This window comes from Ornithodoros turicata, chromosome 5 (assembly GCF_037126465.1).
Source record: "Ornithodoros turicata isolate Travis chromosome 5, ASM3712646v1, whole genome shotgun sequence".
Lineage (NCBI taxonomy): Eukaryota > Metazoa > Arthropoda > Arachnida > Ixodida > Argasidae > Ornithodoros > Ornithodoros turicata.
In genome coordinates, this window is record NC_088205.1 from 60,679,262 (window position 1) to 60,686,363 (window position 7,102).

A 7,102-nucleotide genomic window follows, 5' to 3' on the forward strand; every position below is an offset into this window, starting at 1 on the left:
GTGAGCGCACATATATTGGACGAAACTCATTATCTCCAGGATATTCCAACATCCATCTTCAGACGTATATGGGATATCGCTAGGACAGCCTGTGTTCTTGGGCTGGATGTGTCGGACGTCAAAGAGGACTTCTTCTTTTTCTCACTTGGACCTGTGAGCGTACATATATCGGACGAAACTCGTTATCGTCAGTATATCACAACATCCAACGTCTGACGTACATCGGATATCCATAGGACAGCCTTGCGTTGTTGGAGTTCATCCTCGCTGGTTATCAGAGGGTTATTTTTCAGACAGACGAATCCGACCACGGACGTTAGGACGTTAATCGTACACCCAATGGATATTCGGTGTTGGTGGGGAAGTTACTATAATGAAGTTACAGGCAATGAAAATGAACTTGAAGTTCCTGAACTCCTTTGGAAAGGTACTACTCTAGTCACTTTCAAGTTTACCAGCGGCCGTAACCAAGGTCGTGCTGAAGACTGGGAGGTGGTGGGTTTGAATCCTACCACTGGCTGTTCTGTCTGAGGTTTTTCCTGGGTTTTCCAAGGACTTTCCATATGAATGTCAGCACAGTTCCCCCTGAAGTCCGCCCAGGACGCATACTAACCCCCCTGTCTACCACTCGTTCCTGCTGTCCTCTCTCGACCTGCATCTGTCTCGGTATCTTTTTACATCATGTATGCCGCTCATAGCCACAGTTGCTTCGCGGCGCTAACACACAATTAAAAAATACTTTCAAGTTACTTGCTACCTACACTTTTTAGTTCTTAACCATTCTGTAATTAATTCAGATATTGATCTCACAATGGGCGGTGCAAGACGTTTTATAATAGTTTTCATATACGAAAACTATAGCAATATCTGTATGACGAAAGAAGCTTACCTTCATGCGGTTTTACAGGGAAGTATTTGGTTAATGGATGGATTGATAAAGTCCTTAAACGGAACACAAAGCAGGCATTGAAAGTTTAGGTTCCATGAGTTGTCCTCTAGGCACATGTCATAGAACCGCGCCAGGTTTTCAACCTGCTACACAGTGCCCTCTGTCATTATAAATGATGGGCGTCACCTGAGCCTCCTAACGCACAGCCAAAACAGAATTTGTAATGTTCACCGCGTAACAACAAGGGAGTCACACCCGTCGTGCACGTACGAATGGCGTGCACGAGTGGCTGCCATCTCACTAGGGAGCGACGTTTATAGGCGAGAATCAAAGAAAAGAAAAAGTTACTGTGACAAAGTTACCTAAAAAAAAAGGAGTTCATCAAGAAGTTACTGCAGCTCAAGAGCAAAGAGTTAAATTAAAAGTTACCAAAACACTGTTTCAGATATCAACATTGTGATGAACGCACGCTTGCAGATTTATTTCTGCGTGTTCAGTGGTTTACTCCTCTATTACAAGACCAGTCACGGTCTGCAGGACAAGCACGCAGGACTAGAAACATTATGCGTGGCAGCAGTGGTGACGTTTGTGTGTTTGTTGCTCAAGTGGTAAAGAACATGGGCGTTCCCAACTTTTTCAAAGGGAGGGCAAAGCGCTTCCAGGGGGGGGGGGCAAGCATGCAACCCCCCCTACCAATTTTTTTCTGGAGGCGGACATTTCGCACTGTGTAGGTGTCCAGAGGTCCCTATTATGACATCTGAGAGTAATCATTACGACATATGACTAAAGAGTGCACTATTTTGACAAGCGACCTTGGAGTTCCAGGGGGGCACGGCCCCTATTGCCTTTCTCTCGGTACGCCCATGGTAAAGAATACCATTAATCAAAGTAGCACAACAACGGAGGAAATCAACTGAATCTGCATCACAGCGCCAGCTCGGAAACGAGCTATTCAAGATGACTCAAACACACACAGGGCCCGAAACAACCGATGAAGCACACGTACTTACAAATGAAACGTTATTCCCGTGACAGAGCTGCTTTCCATTGATCGAGAGCCGCAGTGGTAGAAACAGCATCAAAGCACGGAAAGCAGCGCAAGCAACAAAGCGTTGCAAAACAAACTTTAGAGACGATCACGTGGTGAAAAGAAGTAATGGCGGTTTCGACACGAGCGACCCCCAGAGAGTTCCCACGGACATCTGTTCTAGGGTTCCTCTCTGCTTTCTCCAGAGAGGATTGCGCCACCCTTTCGACGGCCCTTCGATGACGTTAGTGCATCCGCCATTTTCGGGCATCGCGGCGAGGGTTGATACATTCACGAAGTCTGCGTTTGTGGCAGCGCCCTTCAGTAGCGACATGCGGTATATGCTTGTTTGGTGTTTTTAAGCAGTTCTCATTTTGTAAATCCTTAATATTAATGCATGGCACACTAATCAATCATTAGTAATTCAATATAGTCGTATATTACAACTTTTTGTTAACATGTGCTCTGTTTCTTCAAATCATCTTGGCTTCCTTTTGCAAGTTGGGAAACTTTTATTGCACCCTATAACAGCAGGGCTTCTTCCATGAAGGAAGGAAACACGGGAGCGGCCCCTCCGACAGTTTTCCATCGCGACGAGCGTAGCCGCCTTTGCATTGCATTCTGGGGTGCTCCTGTCTACCACGTGACCGCTCATGAGACCCTCCAGACAGCACGGTGCCACCAAAGCAGACAACGCGAGCTGTAGTTGCGTGAGAGTTCAGATTGCAGTATTACGTTGAACGCGTGCCCAAACGGAACAAAACTTCCCGTGGTGTTCCTGGGGATATCCTTTTCCGGAAATACGGCTCTCCCTGGGAGACACACAATTTTCCGACGGACGTCCCCCACATCTCCGAGTGGCCACGGTTTGGACTTTCCACAAATATCCGTCATTTGTCGTCACAGGAAGTTACACGGAGATGCCCGGACGTTGCATGGACTTACTTGCGTACGTGCTCAGGGCCCTGTACTTTCTCATTATTATGGATATTGTTTTATTGAGCTGCTTCGTACTAGGCCTGTAGGCGTTTTTTTTTTTCCCGCCATTTTGTTTCAGCTTCGGCCACTGCATTTCTCTGTTGCTCGATCGTATTTGTTTGTTTCATCGTATTTTCGTTATGGACAATCAGCACGAAGTTTTGAAAAGTAAAAATAAAGCCGTACATATATAAGCTATTACAACCATTACTTAGAAAGGCAGTGGCATTCCTTTCAAAAGCGAAAACAGATAATATATATTGCTTGTCTCGCGAGATTCCATGAGTTCGAGAGTCCTGTTTGCCTGCAAGCCAAACTAAAGGGTGAGGTGTTTAAGTTTAATTCGATTGCGTACACCAATAACACTGGACTGAAGAACTGGTCTGCGTATTAACTCACTGTGACGATAACGTCCGTGTTTCTTACTGCTTTTGGTTTGAATTCAGTTGGTTCATCGAAAGTCGAACTCACTCCGCGACGCACCCTGCCATGTTTCTCTTTCTCTTGCGATAATGCTCCACGTAACATCTCGTTAGGGACCCTATTCGGACAATTCTTCAAACAGCCGTTAGGGTTCATCCAGCGGATGTACGGCTAAGGATGTCCATCCATGTAGCTCCCAGAGGTGTCCACATGACATCCATTTCAGGATATGGACGTTGGGATCTATTTCGGACGTCCGCAGGAGATAGTGTTCTGTCTGGGTGCTTGCACTTTTATTTCTGTATGTTCGGATGTTTACTCTGCATTAAAAGAAGAGTCACCGTGAGCAGAACGCAAAAGAAGTACACGGGACTGGAAAAATCACGTATAGCAATGGTCACTTCCAACGTATGTATGTTTCTTGATTAAGTGGTAAAAAATGCTGTACCCAGGACACCATTAATCAGATTTGTACGACAACAGAGGATATGAAATGCATCTGCGGCATAGTGTCAAGTCCCAAGCGAACGATTCAAGATGACTCGAACACAAAGGCGACTAAAACAACTGATCGTATACTTACGAATAAAACGTGTTCCCGTGACACAGCTGCTTTCTGTTCAACGAGAGCCACAGCCGGGACAGGAACAGATTACTATACGTCGTTTCTACGATGCTGCTCACATTTTCACAACAAATGACTTTCGAAAAACAAAATCACACGGAGAGCAGCGCGAGAAACAAAGCCTTGCAAAACCGTGCAGAGCATCACGTGGTGGACAGGACGTAATGGCGATTTTCACACAAGCGACCGCTAGAGGGCTGGAGGGAAGAGCCGCTCCTTCATTCCCTTCCCTTCGTTTCCTTCCGCCATGGCTTCTTCGAGGGGACACCCTCAGCTTTTTTTGTTTTGTACGTATTTTGTTGAATATAATGCAGTCTCCGCAGTGGTACCGGACGCTCGCTCTGGGCCTATATAAGCAGTCTACGGGTCACTGCAAGGATTTGGATTTCTGGACACTGGTCATTTGTTTCTCTGACTGCATTCCTGCAGTACAGCATGCCAGGTTGTTCGGCGCCATTGTGCAGCAACTCGACCGCAAAGGGCTTTTGTTGTATGTTTTCTATTTCCGAAGGACCCTGTGCGAAGACTCAAGTGGGAAGCAGTGAGGAAGAGAGCTAATTGGAATGCACAGGAGTCTTCGAAGCTTTGCGAGGTATGTATAGCTTGGATGCACATCCGTGCTGCTTGAACAATGTTTATTGTATACGTTCATAATGTAATAAACATAATTTACGTTAACCATTTTCAAGCACATGGGTGTCTCTGGAGTACCTAATAGTTGTAAGCACTGACCACAAGTATCGTGAAACACACAAGGGGCTTCGACACCATTAAATCAGCAATTAATTAGCAACTAGGACCCTCATAGTAATTAGGATCCTCCAGTGAGTCACCACGCTGATTGGGGAGCATCTACCTCGTGTCCAGACCACCCTGCATGTTTCCGGATACTCGTGGTCATAAAAAATAGATAGAAATAGAGTGGAGAAAAACAATTTATTTGAAAATCAGCAATGTTTGCTCGAAGAAATCGCTCCGGAATGGGTGGCTCACCACCGACCACCATCTTGCTCGTTGGCGGCTGGTACAGGTTGGGACAAAAGTTTACGGAACACGCGAGCGGCCTACTTTTTCTTCATTGCTACACCCTAGCGGCTGCAGGAAGCGGGTGAGTTCACTGTTTCGGAGGGGTGGAAGGGTACGCTGTTAGCGACACACAGCGGTAGGTTCCACTTCCCAAACACAACCAGGCGATACCGGAACTACCGCTGTGTCTCTGGCATCGCACGCTTGCACCCCTCCGAAGAAGTGAACTCACCCGCTTCCGCCAGCCGCAAGGGTGTCGTACCGACGAAAAAATGCGCCGCTCGCGTGTTCCGTAAACTTTTGTCCCAACCTGTATTTGCAGAGATCGACGACAGCTGGCTACCTAGTTGCAAGGCATCACACCAGATGGTGCTGCCATCCCCTCATGGCGATATGCATGGAAGACAGAAAAAACGACGAAATACTAGCGGCGGGTAAAAATTGCAACAAGAAAGACACTGCTAAACAAATGCACACTACTAAACAAGTCTAAACATCTGAGGGTGTGCACAAAACATTGGGGAAAAGGCTTAACACGAGCGCTTAGGCCTAATTGCAGTGCAAACACAGCCTAAACAAGAATGCGTACGAACACAACAAAGGCACTCCAAAATAAGTCTACATATGCGTCAGCATTGCGAGCTCAGGCCTAATCACTGCGTAACCGCACATCGCTACGAAACTCAATGACCACACAAGATGATAAGAGCAACAAAATACTAGTGGCAAGGAAGGCACTGCTAAACAAGTCCAGACACTCGTCTGAGAAAAGGCCTAACCGCTGCACACCGCTAAACATGCGACTGCACGGAGAAAGGCTCCAACTGTGGCACAAGCGCCTCTCCATGGGCACTGCACATGCCTGCTCCTAGCGCTCCCTGCGCCGACAAGACGAGCAGTCAGTGGTCATCCCCTAGCGCACTCCCTGCAGTGCCAAGTTTCTGTTTCGCTCTCCTTTCTCTGTGCACCCAGCCGGCACGCATGTGCACACTATTAGCGGCAACAGGTTGCTTCTTCGTTTCGGTTTCACTCTCACTTCTTTGCGCGTGTTTATTTGAAATTGCTGTATAATGAGGGCACGCACTGCGGTCGCGTAATAATTCTGGCCAATACGTGAAAATGTTCAGTGACCACTCTCTGCAAACTTGCCCCAGTATCCATGTTTCTTGGGAAGAAGTGGAGAGCGACTGTTTCAACAGGGAGAGTTCCCGGAATGAGCTCGTTATCACTGTGTTTCGCTATATCTTAGACATGGTGGTCTTTGGCAATATAGGAGAGATCTCCCAGGGTACATTGCAGGAGATGGTGTGTTGGATCTGTGCTTCGACCAGTGAGAAGCAAACCAAACCACCCATTTTCTGAGGCTACACTTTTTTCTACTAACAGTCAACGCAACTGCTACTGACGCCTGAAACCCTAAGCCACTGCACGATGTCATCCAAGGTTGCCGAATGGGGTCTCCCATTCCGTTTCAATTCCATTCCGAGGAATGGAGATTTGCGATAATTCCATTCCGTTCAATTCCTCGGAATGAAAAGGTATGGTCAGTTCCCACTCCTGGAATGGCCTTGGCAACCCAATTTCAGTCCGTTAATTCTCTCAATAAAAGAAAAGGACCGGTGACCATACTGGCAAGTCCAGCAGTGCTGGAGGAGATTGACATTACCAAGCACGGAAAAAGCACAAAGACAAAGTTATTTCACTCTTGACCGTGTGCAGGTGCGGTGCAAAGGGTGCAAGGGCAGAAACCAGCATGTTGAAACCAAAACTGCCACCAAGGCACCCAGACCATTCCATTCCCATTCTTGGGACAGTTTCTGCCATTCCATTCCAATTCCAATTCGGGCTCTGCTAAATCTGGAATGATTCCGGAATCATTCCAATTCCGGAGTGGCAACTCTGCAACCCTGATATCATCACATTCTCTCTCAGGCCGCAGCAAGGACGCGTAGAGCTGAGCTAGTCAGCGGCAAAGAGTTTATACAAACCCTCCTATTATTTATGGAATCACAAGATTATTTCCTTTATCCTACTCTTAATGATATTCACTCTTACATTAAAATTCAACAATAAAAAAAAGCACAAAACACCACACACAAAATCCGATCGTAGCAATTAAGCATTTTTACCCCAA